The sequence below is a fragment of the Equus caballus genome, chromosome 7, assembly GCF_041296265.1.
Source record: "Equus caballus isolate H_3958 breed thoroughbred chromosome 7, TB-T2T, whole genome shotgun sequence".
Taxonomy (NCBI): domain Eukaryota; kingdom Metazoa; phylum Chordata; class Mammalia; order Perissodactyla; family Equidae; genus Equus; species Equus caballus.
The window spans coordinates 27,916,806-27,933,001 of record NC_091690.1 but is presented as its reverse complement, the minus strand read 5'-3'; the positions used below and the strand labels follow the sequence as shown (position 1 = coordinate 27,933,001).

Genomic DNA, 16,196 nt, shown 5'->3' with positions numbered 1-16,196 from the left:
AAGTCCCCTCCTCTGTGAGCCTCAGTGTCTTCACCTGCAAAGTGAGGGCACCAGACTAGGAGACCCTTGAGGTCCCTCCCAGCTCTGACTCTAGGATTCCAGAAAGGAATACTCGTCAGTTAGTCCATCCCCGACCTCTCACCCCGTCCCTCTCTATCTCTTGCTCCATCCTTCCGTCTGAGCGTCTCTCAGTGTCTGCCTGTGAGACCTTGCCTCCCTCTCCATATATTTCTCAGTCTCTCTCACTCTTCCCCTCTGTCTCCTTGTTGCATCTGCCTCTCTCTGGTGGCATCACTCCAACTGAGGGTCCCGTGTACGGTCACCCTCTATGGACTTGAGGAAGGAAGCACCCACAGTTCTGAACCTAGCTAATAACCAACCATCAGCTCAGGAGAGAGGATAAAGCTCGTCACTGATGCTGTGCACCAACAATGGCACAGAGAAGAGAGAAGGGGACCCTCCTGCTGCCCTCAGGGAGCTTCTTTTTCAATGATGGAGACAAGAGCCATCCAGAAAGCGAAGAGGAAGATCAGACTGGCATCAGGCCCAGAGACAAGGCCCAGCAGCCGGGAAGAGGAAGGCCAGACAAGCAGATGGGGGCAGGGGCACCTGCCATAAAGACCTAGAGGGAACCAGGCATGCTCACAGGAACATTCTGAGGGCCAGCCATCCCCTGGGACGAGATCCACAAGTGGTGCACAGCCTTCCGGCAAAGGAAAAATTCAGACCACGAAGGCGGAAGGGAAGGGACAAGAGCTGGGGCTGTTCCTCAGTGTCCCGCCATGGCAGGGGCCTCTCCCTGTCAGAGACCATGGTGAGCACAGTGGGATCAGATGCTGCTGAGCAGAAACACACCATCCATATGGCCAACATGAGGACCCCGACCCTGAAAAGACCTGGAGAGGCTGGGGCAATAGGTTGCACCTCTCATGGTAGCGGATAGAGGGGAAAGGGACAATTCTGTTCTTGGAGTCAAAGTTTGGCTCCACAAATATGGGATGGGGTAGAATCCTTTTCTCAGCAGTGTGGAAAACAGACTCAGAGTTTAGCCAAAAACCAGCTTGGTTGAGGTAAGAACACCACGAAGCCACTGAAATGTCTAAATGTAAGTACCCTGGGCTGGCTGCACGAATAGAACAGTGGCCAGAAGGAGGGCGATCAAGATCTCGTGCTCCTGAGGTTCTGTGCTCAGTCCTGGGTCTCCCAGGGTGAAGGGACAGTGACAACCAAGGCACCTCTAGGAGGACAATCAGAGCGAGGGTGGGGGGGCAGGCTGAAGCCATGTCATGTATTTGATTCTACAAACGCTCATAGAATGCTGTAGCCCAGCACTCTTTCAAGTCCCCAGCACAACTATTAACTCCTTATATCCTCACGACGACCCTGTGAGCGGGGCACTCTGAGTCCACCTGCCTGCGGGGAAGAGAAAACTAAAGCACAGAGAGCTTGATTAACTCGCTCAAGGTCATCCCCCAGGGAGGTTGTGCAGTCAGGACTCACACCCAGGAGATCTGGCTCCAACATCTACGCTCCTAACCCCACCCCCCACTGCCTCCCTCTAGGAAGAGCTGTGAAGGGACGGGGTCGCTAGTCTGGGGCAGGAGGAGACACAAGAGCAGCAGGCAGCATGCAGTCAGTGCTGGGTGACTCAAGACAGCAGCCGGGGGTGGCAGGAGATGTTGATGGGCCAGAACCCAACTCTGTCCAAGGAAGGGTGGGCCCTCACCCGCCTCCGCTCCGTGCTGTCTCCGGGCTCCCAAGGTCTCCTGCTGTCCAAGTCCCCTGGGGCACTTGTGCCAGCTCCTAATTTTTCTAGAGATTTCCTATGTATCTCTTTTGTCTCCTCAACTGAACTGCATATACTCTTTGAGGCCAGAGACTGCATTTGATGTCTCTTCAGACTCCCATTGTCTCCTTCCACTCTAGGTACTTGATGGAATCATGGAATCTCAAAGTGGGAACTGACTCCCTGAAGTTGTCCTGCTCGGCTTCTCACTCATGCAGAAGCCCACTTTGTGTCAGCCCAGCTGCGAGAGTGCATTAGCCTTGGTCACCTCCAGTAATGGGGACCTCAGTACTGCTCAAGGCACCTATTTCAGCAGTGAGTGGGCAATTCCATTAGAATGAGAGCTTCTCAGTATTCTAGGACAGCTTGTAGGGGTCGGGGGGGGGCGGTGTAGAAGGAGGGAAAGGTGACACAAAGCAGAATGTAGGGCCATATAGGCTGAAATTTTTTATGCAAAAAGAAATATAGCACCTTCTATTTGTGGGAAACCTGAGATAGCAAGTTAGAGCCTTCTGGTGCTATAGAGAGGAAGCAGAAATGATCCCCCCCTTTTACAGGAGCAGGTGACAGAAGCACAGAGGACCGGTCCCAGCTGATAGTTACAGAGTGAAGAACAGGAGAGATGAAGCAGGACCCAAGATTCTGGCTCCCGGGGCCTTTCTGACCTGTAGACACCCAGCAAAGAGGCCTGGGGTGGCACTTTATGCCACATGCACTCGGGTGGCCTGTCCTCAGCACCAAAAGCTGTTCGAACACGCTGTCCACCCTCCCTGGGGCTCCTGAGCACTGGAAAGGCAAATGTTGTGAAATGAGATGTGCTCAAAGCATAAAATACACCATAGATTTTGAAAAGAAGAATGTAAAATATCTTAACTTTTAAATATTGAGCCCATGTTGAAATGATACTACTGAGTTACATGAAATATATTATTTAATTCTAAAAAACTGTTTAAACTATGGCATCCCAACATGAAAGTAAGACACACATACATAAAATGTGAACTCCTTGTCAGTGTTAATGGGTCCAGAGAGCCAGAGACCCAGGAGTTAGGAGGAGAAAGCAGTGTGAGAGAAGGGCCTGGAAGGGCTGAGGTAGGGGCCTTGGGAAAAGCCTTGAGGGGTAGGTCAGAGGTGGGCAAATGTCAAGAGGAAGAGGCACGTGTGGGGTGAGGAAGTGGGGTGCATGGTTGGGGAAGGAGGCACCTGGTGAGGGCAGGAGAAAATCAATCAGGGCAGGGAAGATACCTCCCAACAGAGGCCCACCCAATGTCCTGCCTTTGTTCCCATCAAGCTCCCAATCCAGACTTCACTGTGGCCTCTTTCCTCAAAATTCAGTCAGGAACTAGTCACTAAAGATCACCTACTATATGCCAGGCACTCTGTTAGGTGTTGGGAGCACGGCAATGAACGAGATCTCCTGGGTTCCTGTCCTCAAGGAGCTTACAGTTGGGTAGTCAAACAGGAAGAATGTGACAGTGCTTGTTCACTGACCTGCCCAAAGGCAGTCCAGCAACTGCAGTCCTGGCAGCGTGTCCATGAGTCCCCTCCCTCCTTCCTCAAGGGAACAGCCCAGCCCCAGGGCTCCCTTGCATTTGCTGATCAGTCCTAGGCAGTCAAGCCTTCTGAGAGTCCAGTTATGAAAGCCCAGTCAACCCAGTAGCCTGGGGATCCATATCTGGATCTACTGGAAACTCTGAGCATTGGCACGCACCACTACTAGACCCGCAAGTCTAGTGGGGGCACCAAAGGGCGTGAAGGGCCCTCCTGCCTTCCCAGGCCCTCTCATGAGCCCTGTCCAAGGTTCTGAATTCACTGAGGAGCCTGACTTCTCCAAAGGGGGAAAGTACTGCTTGACTCTGCTACCCAACAAAACACTGAAGAAAATGGGGCCTGTGGACTTCAGTTCATATTCTCAGATCTGCCACACCTGAGCTCCTAGTCCTGTCTCTCCATCCCTCAGCCAAGTTCACTGAAGGACCAAACTGCAGAGGGCAGGAAGATGGGGGATGGAGTCAGCCCTCTCCCCGAACCTCCCAGCCTGGCCCAAAGGAAGCCAACGGAGGCAGGAAAAGTGCTCCTTGGCCTTCCTGAGTTGGACTCTGTCACCCATTTACATGACTCCTTGGGTCTCCCAAAAACGTAAAGGGAGGTGAAGACCCACTGTCATATTCCACAAATCAGAAATCGGGCTTAGAGTTCTGTGTGCATGTTAGTACCATAGCTCTACAGGGTCTGCAGCCCTCTCTCACCCCACCCCACACACATACACGTGTGGACACAATCAAAAGGACTAAGGAGACAGTCCATTGTGTGGAGGCTGCCTCAGTGTAAGAGGCTGTGTCACACCCCAGGCCATGTCAGTAGCCAGCAGCCCATTCTAGTCAAGGCCCGTCACTCAAGGAGGGAGCTGGGCGAAGTGGCTCAGAGGTGGGTGTTGGGTGAGGCTGTCCTTGTACTTTAAATCTCTTCACTAAACACCGTTACCCTTCTTTATCCTTTACTCTGCAGCTCTAACCCTCCCAGTGACCACGTCCCTGCTTCCAGAGAAGTCAAAGTGCAGCAGGAGAAGTGGACGCTGGATATGACAACAAACTCGAGAATGGGAGTCAGGAGAGGCCAGTTTTGTGTGCCCTTGAACAAGTCATTTTTCCATCTCACCCTTTCTAGGAAAGTGAATGATTGTGAATGTCCCTGACAGCCTGACATTGAAGGCTCCAGGGTTATGTGGGCTTGTCCTCTGGAGCCTGGCACACTGACAACATGCACATCAGAGCCAACATGAGCAACATATGTGCCAAAGGATGGGGAATGCATCTGCAGGAATCAGCCTGGCACTGCCCTCTATGGGGATATGGAAAAGACACAGCCCCCCTGTGTCCCAGGACACCCTATAGTATATCCCTATGTACATTGTTAAATGAAAACAAATGAAAGAGCCTGGCACAGTGCCTGGCCCATAGCAGCTACCCCAGAAGGACCCAATCCCCCCTCTCTTCCCTTCTCATGCCTTGAATGTTTATCTCTTTTCTTAGAGGATGGTGGAGATGGGGGAACTGGAAAAAGGAGGGGGAAGAACAAGGTCAGAGAGGCTGGGAGAGTAAGAGGGACCACAGCTGCCATCATTAATCACCTTTCTTGGCAACCTGCATCTTGTGAATCAGCATCTGTGATACTGATAAAGGCTGCTAGAGGGATGGAGGTGACATAGTCACAGGCAGGATGTGATTGCATGGGGGAGGAGGCAGGACTGAGTCCTGCTTTCAGGGTTTAATCTCAGTTGGATACACACACACACACACACACACGTGCACACACAAACATTGCCATTCCGCAGGCTCCAGAGCCCCCTCCTCCTGCTGCCACCCCATCTGTGCTCAGGCTGCAGCCCCCTCTGTCTACTCGCCATGGCCAAGCAGGACAAGGAAGGCAGCTGCTATTTAATATTTTACACATTAAGAATTCTGTGAAGCCAGTCCCTTTAGAGAGGCAGGGACTGTGTAATGAGGCAAAGCAGTATAGTGGAAAACGCATGAGATGGCCTAGGACACATCTGTCCTCTCCCAGTGCTCACACAGGACCTGCTTGCTGAATGAGCGGCCATTGGTTTGTTCCCACTAAACCTTGCTACCAACCAGCTCTGTGACTTCGCACAATTCACATCCCCTCTCTGGGTCTTGGTTCCATCATCTGCGCAATGACTGGGTTGGATTACAAGATCCCCGAAGCCCCCACTGACTCCAACAGTCTGTGATTCTCTGATGCTATAAGCTATTTGCACATCCCAGCAGATGGCCAACAGCAACAGTCATTGGTTAAGCTGGTTCCCAGCAATTCCCTGTAAGAAATGAGCACATACAGCAAATGCTCTTTTTGGTTCCTATCCATGCAACAGTTACTGTTTATAATTAAAATCCTGAATTATCAACTGTTGTCATTAAAAGCAAGGAAGGGAGAGCAGATCAGAATAGAATTGCAGGTAGGCTCTTTGCTACTCCTTTGTTCTGGACCCACCACTCCCTCTCAACTCTAAACATCCAAATACCTCTGTCTCCATCTCTCTCTCTCTCTCTCTGTCATCAAGTTAAACATTGTGATAGGCAGCATTCTAAGGCAGCCCCAAGATTCCTTTCCCGCCTCCTTGTGTGTACACCCTGTGTGATTCTCTTCCCTGTAGCATGGGTGGGACTCATGAAGGTGATGGGGTGAAGTAATCAAGGTCTTAAATCAGTTGCTTTGGGGTTAATTACAAGGAATATTATCCTGGTGGGCCTGATTTAATCAGTGAAAGCCCTTAAAAGAGGGACTGGCCCTTCCTGAGGAGACAGCTTCTCCTGGTGACCTTAAAGAAGTAAGCTGCCACATTGTGAGCGAGCCCATGAGAGCGTTACATGTCAAGAAACTGTGAGCAGCTTCTCAGAACCACGAGAGGCCCTTGGGTGGCAGCCAGCAAGAGAATGGGACTTTAATCCTACAACCGCAAGGAACTGAATTCTGCCAACAACCACCCACATGAGTTTGGAAGAAGATCTTACACTCTAGAAAGGTACACAGGCCAGCTGACACCGAGATCACAGCTTTGGGAGACCCTGGGCAAAGAACCCAGCTATGCCGTGCTTGGACTCCTGACCCGCAGAAGCAGTGAGATGATAAGATGTGTGTTGTTTTAAGCTGGTGGGTTTGTGATAATTTGTTACCCAGCAATAGAAAATGAGTACATGCATTTGAAAAGTAAAACACTACACAATAGCACTACCTAATAGGATTTTGCCTGTATGCCTCTCTGATGCCAAGCACAAGTGGCCTGCCTTCTCTGCTGTTTAGAAAGTGACCAAGACCCCTCCTTCCAACCCCAGCCGCTGAGATGAGGCCACAAAGACAAACAGCTACCCAGGGAGGTGCTGCCTTCTCCCCTATGAAAGCAGTGACATCTGCCCAGCCCAGTGCCAACACGGGATGGCAGAGACCACCCCAGGGGGACAAGTGCCCTTCTATTTCTCCCAGCCAATCTGATAATGGCATGCAAATGATGCTATTAGCTTCCAGGCCAATTGACAGCCAAGCCATGCATTATGCAAATTACCTCCAGGAGGTGTCCACTCCCACCCCCCCCACCCCCGTCACGGAGGACCTTGGTACCCACCTAGTGCAGACACCTGCCCTCCGCCCTTCCTCCTTCTATGTTCTCCCTCCTGACCCATCTTTGCCGGCCCCATGGGGCACCAACCCTCACTGCATCTGCCCGCCACTTCTGCCTTACTGCAGCAGGAGCCTCATCCAATGTGACACCAGAGGGCAGGGGGACAGGGAACCCAGCTGGCACTTTGGAATGTACCATACCAAAGCCCAGAGTACGAGGATGGAGCACAAGCCCTATCCCCCTTCTCCAAGCACCCCTCCCAGCCCCCTCTCATCCCCTCTAGATGTACCCCACTCCTTCCCTGATCCGCACAGGTTGAGTGTGAGCCAGGAGAAACTGCAGAGATGAGCAAACCCTATGGTGCAGTCCCAGGGCCTCGAGTCTCTTCACTCACCCCATGCCCCTCCCTGAACATGCCAGAGGGCAGCTCTCCAAGCCCCTGAGCAGAGGCATCTGCTAATCAAGCCTTTTGCTAGTAAGTAGCCCAGGACTTCTCTGTTTCCCTGTCTTCCTTCCCTCGCATCCTGGTCCCCACATCCCCTTGGAGCCAGGCAAGAAGTGAGGAATGGGGCTCGATGGGGCAGTGAGGTTTCTGGGGCCTTATCCAAGGAGAGCTTGAAAGACCTGTGGCTTATCCTTTTATTAAAAGTGGAGAAATGGCACTGGCCCTGTCTCTGGGCACTTGAGAAACACAGGAGTAGAGGGGAAAGGTATTGATTCATAAGCCACTGGCCCTGAAAAAGGACTTGCTTGGGTGGATTTAATGCCTTTGGGGCTTGTAACAAATATCTACAAACGCCCCACCCTCCAAGGCTGGGGTCCTGAACACTCAGAATTCACAACCATCCCCTCTAGTGCTTCTAGGTCCATCCACACCGAGCGTCCCCTCCTCCAAACAGAGGTGAGCTTTCACTTCCCCTGCATCCGCACAGGCTGGGTCAGAGCCTCTCAAAGTGTGGTCCCCCGACGATGTGTGCCAGAATCATCTGGGGAGCTCGCTGAAGATGCACATCCCCAGCCCATTTGATAAGTTCTCCAGGTGAGTCTCGCGCACACTGAAGTTTGGACCCACCGTCTGGTTTCTCTGCAGGCAGGTCTCTTATACTTTGCTACCAAGTAAATACTTACTCAGAGAGGAAAACGTGTAGGAACAAGATCATATGTTTGATCCACTTATTGGTTTATGTGGTACTTACTGGGCAATTTACTTAATCTCTCTAAGCCTCAGTTTTCACAGGTATAAAATAGGAATATCCATGTTGCAGTGTTCTTATAAAGATTAAAATAACATCTAGTCATTCCCCAATTATTAATGGAGCTCACACTCTGTGCCAGATACAAAGACAAAATGACAGCCTCTGTGCTCCTGGAGCTCAGACTTATATGGAAGAAATATAAACAAAATAAACAAAAATTATGGAAATAAACAGGAATTTTTCAGATAATGTAAAGGGCTGTGCAAAGAATTAAAAACAGAGTGATGGAAAACTAGCAGAGCTCATTCAAGAAAAAATAGATAAACTGAATTGCCCTGTACATATTAAAGAAATTGAAATTGTAGTTAAAGATCTTCCCACAAAGAAAACTCCAGGCCCAGATGGCTTCACTGGTGAATTCTACCAAACATTTGCAGAAGAAATAATACCAAATCTACAGAAATTCTTCCAGAAGATTAAAGAAAAGGGAATACTTCAAAACTCAGTTTATGAGGTCAGCGTTACTCTGATACTGAAACCAGACAAAGACATTATAAGAAAACTACAGGCCAGTACCCCTCATGGTGATAGATGCAAAAATTTTTAACCAGATTTTTAGCAAATTCAACCCAACAATATAGCAAAAGGATAATACTTCACAACCAAGTATCTCAGAAATACAGAGTTGGTTTAAAATTCAAAAATCAATCAATGAAGCTCGCCATATTAATAGACTACAAAAGAAGAACCATTTGGTCATCTCAATACATGCAGAAAAAGCATTTGACAAAAACCCAACTTCCATTCTTGATAAAAACTCTCAGCAAACTAAAAATAGAAAGAAACTTCCTCAAACTGATAAAGGGTATCTATTAAAAAAATACAGTTAACATCATATTTAATGGTGAAAGACTGATTGCTTTCCCCCTAAGATCTCTTAGGTGTAAACAAGGCAAGGATGTCTGCTCTCACCACCTCTATTCAACACTGAACTGAAGGTTCTAGCCAGTGTAATAAGGCAAGAAAAGGAAATAAAAGGCCTCAAGATTTGAAAGGAAGAAGTAAAACTATCTTTATTCACAGATGGCATAATCATCTATGCATAAAATCCAATAGAATCTACATAAAATTTGTTAGAACTAATCAATGAGTTTAGCAAGATTGCAGGATACAAACTCAATATACAAAAATCTATTGCATTTCTATATAATATCATCAACCAATTGGAAATTAAACTTTAGAAAAAATAATGCCTTTTACAATAGTGTCATAAAATATGAAATATTTAGGTATAAATCTGAGCAAAGACATATAAGACTGGTACATTGAAAATTACAAAATACTGCTGAGAGAAATTAAAGAAAATCTAAATAAATGCAGAGATATACCCTGTTAATAGATTGAAAGACAATATTGTTAAGATGTTAATCTTATCCAAATTGACTTATAAATTCAATGCAGTCCCAATCAAAAATTGTAGCAGACTTTTTTATAGAAATTGGCATGCTGATTCTAAAATTTATGTGGAAATGCAAAAGACCTAGAAGAGCCAAAACAACTTTAAGAAAGAAGAACAAAGTTGGAAGGGCCCACACTACCTAACTTCAAAGCTTATTGTAAAGCTACAGCAACTAAGATACTGTGGTATTGGCATCAAGACAGGCAAATAGAATCATGGAACAGAACAGAAAGACCAGAAATAGATCCACTCCTGTCTGGTCAATTGATGTTTTGCAGGTGCAAAGGCAATTCAGTGGAGAATGGACAGTCATTCAACAAACGGTGATGAGACCAATGTATAGCATATGAAAAAAAAAAGAACTTCTATCCATACCTCACACCACATACTCAAAACGCAAAATTATTTTGTAAATTAAATGCAAACTACAAAAGTTAACTCAAAATGTATCACAGACCCAAATGTAAAACCTAAGACTATACGACTTCTAAGAGAAAACCTTCATGATGTGAATTAGGCAAAGATGTCTTAGATATAACACTATGATGTATGAGCCACAAAAGAAGAAATTGATAGATTTGACTTCAGCAAAATTAATAACTTCTCTTCTTTGAAAGACACTAAGAGAATGAAAAGACAAACCAGAGACTGGGAGAAAATATTTGCAAATCACAGATCTGATAAAGGACTTGTATCCAGAATATAAAAAGTACAACCCGCAACTTAATAAGAAAACAAACAACCCTATTTTTAAAAGGGGGGTGCAAAACATTTGGACAGAAGTTTTACCAAAGAAGGGCTACAAATGGCAAAGCAGCACATACAAAGATCGTTAACATTATTAATCATCAGGGAAATGCAAATTAAAACCACAATTAGAAACCATGACTTAGCTATTAGAGTCGTTAAAAATCAAGACTGACCATACCAATTTTTATCAAGGCTGTGGAAGAATTGGAACACTCCTCCACTGCTGGTGGGAATGTAAAATGGTGCAGCCACTTTGGAAAACAGCTTGGACAGTTTCTTAAAAAGTTAAATCTGATCCAGCCCTTCAGCTTTGAGTATTTACCAAAGAGAACAACTTGTACACAAATGTCCATGCAGCTTTACTTATAATAGCCAACCCCCGGAAACAACCTGAATGTCCACCAACAGGTGACTGGATAACAAATGTTGGTCCATCTGCACAATGGCTAGTACTCAGCAATATAAAGGAATAAACTATTGACACAGGCTACATGGATAAATCTCTAAAGAATTATGCAGAGTGAAAAAAGCCAGACTCTCCCAAAAAAAAGTACATCCTGTATGATTTCATTTATGTGAAATTCTAGAAGGGAGGGAGGGATTACAAGGGACATGAAGAAGCTTTGGGGGGGCGATGGATGGGTTTATTATCTAGATTGTGGTGATGGTTTCACAGGTGTGTATATATGTCAAAATTTATCCAACTGAGCATTTGGGTTTTTTTTCACTGTTCAAGATTTATTTAGGGTTTTAGTTGGTACGACACCTGGATAGTTGGTTGCATTATTTATATGCAGATTTTTCTTTTTACATTACATGGCAACGTGCACTATTCAGATACACAAAATAAGGTCCTTTAGAACAGTTATGCACAAGACATACAGTACTGGATTTATACACTGCATCCCAGGATGTGATTGATTGAAGAAGAAGAAAAAGCTGGACTAGGCGTATTGGCTGAAGGAACCAGAACTTACATAGCACCCAGTAAGCACGCATCTGGTTTGAGGGGCAACTGCAGCATGAGCAACATTGGCGGTCATGCCTCTGAGGTGGTGGAACTATTTCACGCTAACCAGTTTAGGACCACACAAGACAAGTACCAGCCGGCATCAGGATATAGCTGCAGGGTTTTATGAAGCATTCCCATTTCTAACTTTGGGAAATTGATGTTGTTCCTAGGCTCCCTTAATATTACTGCTTTCGTCACAGATCAGATAAAAAGGACAATACGCACAATCTCCAACTAAAATCCTGTTGCAGCCTAGACAGTGAAGTGTCTAGGCTGCAACATGAGAAGACTTTAAAAGTGCAGCTCTTTTTGGACCCCCAAAGTGTGTCTGCCCTCTTCTTCAAATGGGCCTCCTCCTCAGGAGTCAGAGCTGCCTTCACCAGGCCTGAGATTCCATTCTGTCCCGAGATGCAAGGCACACTAAGGAAGACATCATCTTATATTCCATAGAGACCCTTAATCATAGTGGAAATTGGATGCACCACCTAAGATTCTTCATTATGCTTCCTGCCAAATCTGCCACAGACAGTCCAGTGGCCCAGGATGTGCAGCCCTTCAGGTTGAGCACCTCATGAGCAGTGTCAGCTCCCTGTTTGTGACTCTCTTGCCGACGTTCCTTACCTGTATCAACGCCTAAACCCGGGTGCAGACACTTCAGGGAGACACCAGCCACATTCACCCCACTCCATACACTAGCATCTCCAGGCTCCCCAAGGGTCCGCCCAGAACAGCTTAATGGGTGAACTCCCAGCCTTTCCCTCATTGGGCAATGGACCTGGGCTGAATCCAGGTTGGAATTACTTCCAATAAACAGTTTTTGGGAAAGCCGCTTATCTTCCAAGCCACATAGGTCAAGATATCCACTGGATTGGAAACAAGAAGCAACTTGCAGTTGAGGCTTTATTTTACAATATTAGGAATGATGAATTAAAGGTGTTCACGTTACGCTGGACCAAATTAAGATGGCTTTCTCCCTCCTGCTGACATGCCCCAGCTGTGATAATAACCAGCTCGGAGCGTGCAGTCACATTAAAGTCTTTGCCAGAGACAATTTTTGGTGTTCTAAGGAAAAAGATGCTGGAGATCTGTCATCTCTCCCTTCAATTTGTCTTCAGTGACATGAACAAGAGCAAGTCATCGGCCAAGTTCTGAGGAAGAGACTGGTGGCACAGGCCACGCCAACAGCACCAACCCCAACAACTGTAATCTTATTCTGGGGAGTGTGTTCTTCCTTAACAAGATTCTGAATCAGCTGGTCCTTGAGAGTTGCCATATTGGACTTAGGAGCAGATGGAATCAGGAGCGCATGCCGGGAGGGCAGGTGAGCGACCATGGCGCACAGCGTTGGATCTGGACTTGGCTGCAGCTGCTGGGCTATTCCCAACAAGCATTTTAAACATGTGCAGTTCATTGTGTGTCAATTATATCTCAACAAAGGTACAGGATAGACAGGATAGAGAGCGTCTCGTGGCTACTTTAGGTTAGTAATCAGGGAAAGCCTTTCTGAGGAGGTGACATTAAGCTGAGATCTGATTGATGAGAAGCAGCAGCCAAGCGGAGGTATGGGGAAGAGCATTGAGGCAGAGGGAACAGCATGCGCAAAAGCATTCGGAGGCTAGAAGTGGACTGGTCTGTTTGAGGAGGAGACTGGCTCACTGTCAGGATGAGGAAAGTGGTACGAAGTAGGATCAGAGAGGCAGGCAGACCCTAGATAAGGGGGGCTTTGTAGGCCAGGCAGAGAGTTTGGGTTTTATTCTAAGTAGATGAGAAGTCACGGGATAGGTCCTCAACAAAGGAGCAATGTGATCTGACTCCTGTTTTTTTTCTTTTTAAATCATTCTCTTTTGTACCAAGGGCATGTATTACCTATTAAAAAAATAAACTATATTTAGAACAAGATAATTTTCACTGTTAGGTGGAGAATAGATTATAACAGGCAACTGCAGGGCTGGGTGAGACCAGGGTGGCAGCCGTGCAGGTGGGAAGGATGCCTTTGGGATCTGATGTGGAGGTAGGAGCCGGAGCAGGTGGGCAGGGTGTGGGTGGAGAAAAAGGGGAGTCGAGGCAGGCTCCCGCATAAGTGCAAGCCGCAGGCTCGCAGGATGTGGTGGCTCTCTGACATCCACAGTCCCTCTCAGTCATCCTTTCACCTGGGCAGCCCAGCGCATCCAGTACAAATCTGGGCATCACCTGGCTCATCCCATTGTGGCTGGTTTTGTGTCTGCCTCCCTCTCTGGCCAAAGAGCTCTTCTTCCTGGCCCAGCCCCTGGTACAGTGCCTGGCACCAGGCAAGCATACAATAAATGTTTGTTGACTAAATAAATGAGAGGATGAATGCTAATTGGCTAATGTATTCATGAGAGTGGAGCAGGGTAGGCATTTCCACCTGCCTCGGCCTCACTGTCAGGTCTTCTCCTCCACCTCCACCCCACCCCCAGCTACTCCCGCCTGACTTCAGCAGCTTCCTTGCTCTCACTGCCCGGGAGCTGCACCCACGTGGCCTGGCCACTGGGCAGGCAGTGCTGGCCGACTCCTGCCAGCCGGCAGCAGGGCCTGACCTAGTTTGGAGCTGGCCAAGGTTGATGATGCCACAGCAAATGCAACTCAGACGGGCTTAGCGTACTGGGCTCTGAGGCTGAATTCACCTTTGAAAGCCAGGAATTTGGGTAGAGAGCTCTCCAGGGCGATGTCTGAGAATCATGGGGGGCAGGATGGGGGGCAGAAAAACAGATACTCCTTTTTTCCTGGGAGCCTAGTCTCTGGTTTCCAAGCCCCGTCACGGGCATCTGGATGGGGGCTCTGGGACCTGTCTCACCCGGTCCCATGGGGAGATGTGGGGAACACTGAGAAGGAATGGGGGATGGGGAGGCCTCCTTGAGCACCTCTCCCATGGTCCTAGTCATTGATTAGTTTATTAACTCAAGCATTTTCCAAACATTTATTAAATATCAGCAATGTAGGCCAAGCACAGAGCTATGGCTGAGGCTCCTGAGGGGATGAAGACGTTGTCTTAACCCTCAGGGGCTCACTGGCAAGAGTCAGGAGAAGCAGCAACACCCAACCCAAAGATGAGCACAGAAGAGCCACAGTGGAGGTGTGTGCCCAGCAGGGAGGCACTGCAGTGGCCACAGAGGCCAGGGAGGCCTCACGGTGGAGGTGGAGCTTGAGAGGAGATGCAAAGGATGAGCAGAATCTTTCTAGGTGGTGAAGGGAAACAGTCAATCCTGGCAGGGGGTCAGCACACACCCAGGTCTCAAGATGAGAACGAGCATGGTGTGTCCAGGGGTGCGCTGGGCCCCACGGCTAGAGCAAGCCTTAGCACAGGGCTAGGGAGAAGAGGCTGCCAAGGACAGCAGGGGTGAACCATGGCGGGCCATGGGTGCCAGGCTCAAAGTTAGGTGTGGTCCTGATAGCAACGGGGAGGAGAAGGATCCAGAGCAGGGAGGAGACATGGTCAGCATTTAGGGTGTCAGCAGCCTGGCGGATGCAATGGGGGCAGGAGGTGGTGAGGCTGTAGGCAGGCAGAGCACTGGGAAGACTAGAGCCTGGGTGAGCAGTGATGAGGTCTGGGGTAATGGAGCTGGAAAGGAAGGCTCAGGCCAGACCCTGAGGGGATGGTTAGGAAGGCTTGGGGCGCGGGGGTGGGATACAGCAGCCTCTGTGCTCTGAGGCTCAGCCGGTGCCCAGCTCATGCCCTCTACCCCACCCCTCACTCATCATGTTGGATGCCCCACAGAGCCAGGTGCCCCCCAAAATGGCTTTCTTCCTCAGGGGCCTAGACATGTGCCCTCTCTGCTACCCCTTTGCTGCCCACCCCCACATCCTCAACCATACGCTGTGGACAGAGGAAATGAGGCAGAGTTGTAGAGACAGTGCTGATGATGAGCAAAGCAGAACTGAGACCATGCTGAGGGGCAGGGGGCCTAACGGCGCCTGCTCTTTTTGGGAGGCAAAGTCTGAGGTTCCTCCCCACTGCAGCCTACCCTGCATCCGGGATTCTGTAGGGCATCACTTCCGAGCTGAGGCTGCAGAGAGGGACTGACGGGTCCTGGAAGACTGGACTTTCCCCACTAGGCCAGGAGACAGGAGCCCGGCCCCTGGGGAGGCCAAGTGGAACAGTGGAGGGGTCAAGGCTTCTGCCCCAGTTGAACACTCACCCCTAGGAAGTGGCACGTCCCACAGGCCAGGCACCCAGGAGACGCTAACTGTATCCCCAGGGGTCAGGAATGCCACCGAGCAAGGCATCCAGCAGGAGGAATGGAGAGAGGGCCAAGCAGCCGATCTCTTGGCTAGAGGGAGTAGGCCCTGAGTGCCCGCTTAATGCATTGTGACACCCAGGCCCCCACGGCAGCATAAATGTTCCATATCATGGTAACTGAATCTGACATCTCCTGGGCGCCCCTGGCATGCGCCCTCCCCAGCCACCTCTACCCCCCGACCTAGGGGGTCAGGATCAGGCAGGAGAAGGTCCCAAGCCCCACTGTTGTCACAGCAGGTTTTCACGGCAGGAGCAGGCCTGCGCCTATGCCAGCACAGCCAGTAGGAGAAGGGGATTCTCCCAGGCCTGCGAGCCAGCTGGGACGAAGGGAAGCACAGGCAGCACAGGAATGGGAGTGGGACCAGGAGAAGATGGATTCGCTGGTACAACTGAGGCAGGGGAAGAAAGGCAGTTTGGTGCGATAGAAGGAGCCCTGGCAGTGAGGGACCCAGATCTCATGCCCGACGGGACTCGCACTTGGGCAAGTCACTTAACCTCCCTGAACCTCAGTATCTTCATTAACAAAGGTGGGGGAAATAATATCTCTACCACATGGGGTTCTTGTGGAAAACCATGTCGGTATATACGGGAGAGCTCA

The 16,196-nt window shown here is 48.9% G+C and overlaps 1 pseudogene; it reads right to left on the bottom strand.

The window, feature by feature from the left end:
- Positions 1-8,640: 8,640 nt before the first annotated feature.
- LOC100071454 (L-lactate dehydrogenase A chain-like) lies at positions 8,641-12,613 on the bottom strand (annotated as a pseudogene).
- Between the last annotated feature and the right edge of the window lie 3,583 nt (positions 12,614-16,196).